Here is a 917-nt window from a genome sequence, read left to right on the forward strand (position 1 = left end):
TCCTCCTCAGGCTCCAGCACAAAGCCAGGTGCACCAACCCTTGTGAATTAATGATGTGTTCATCCACTGGCTAAAGTACTGAAGGGACAGAAAATAGAGGATTGCCATCCTGAGTAGAAGAGAAGAGACTCCAGGGTCCCCTTAAATAGAGTGCCCAACTTCCTCCCAACCCCAGCTGTCTCTACTTAAATATTACACTTCTTCCCTGGGGCTGCTGTAACCAAGTACCACAAACAGGGTGGTCAAAAACAACACTAATTTATTCTTTTACAGCTCTGGAGGGCAGAAGTCTGAAATTAAGATGTGGGCGGGGTCACGCTCCCTCTGAAACTTCTAGGGAAGCATCCTTCCTGTATCTTGAGGTTTCTTTTTTTTTTTAAGATTTTATTTATTTATTCATGAGAGAGAGAGAGAGAGAGAGAGAGGCAGTGACACAGAAGGAGAATCAGGCTCCATGCAGGGAGCCCGACGTGGGACTCGATCCTGGGTCTCCAGGATCACGCCCTGGGCTGAAGACGGTGCTAAACTGCTGGGCCACCCAGGCTGCCCTGTCTTCAGGTTTCTGGCAGCTCCAGCTGCTCTCTGGCTTGTGGCTGCATCTAATCCCTGCCTCTGTCCTCATGTGGCCACCTTCCCTCTATCTCTCCAGCTTCTCCTCTTCCTATAAGGACTCCAGTCACATTGGATGAGGGCCCATCTTAACAACCTCCTCTTGGCTTGATTACACCTGCAGAGACCCTATTTCCAACAAGGTCACATTCACAGGTCCTGGGGGATTAGGACTGGGGGGTCGAAGCCATTTTGTGGACTCCATTCAACCAATAATTCTGCCTACATATCAGATCGTAACATATGAGGATATGGGTCCTTACCAGCACCAGGGATCCTGTAGTCATTCACTATTGAGATAAAAATCC

Source organism: Canis lupus, chromosome 12 (genome assembly GCF_011100685.1).
Source record: "Canis lupus familiaris isolate Mischka breed German Shepherd chromosome 12, alternate assembly UU_Cfam_GSD_1.0, whole genome shotgun sequence".
NCBI lineage: Eukaryota > Metazoa > Chordata > Mammalia > Carnivora > Canidae > Canis > Canis lupus.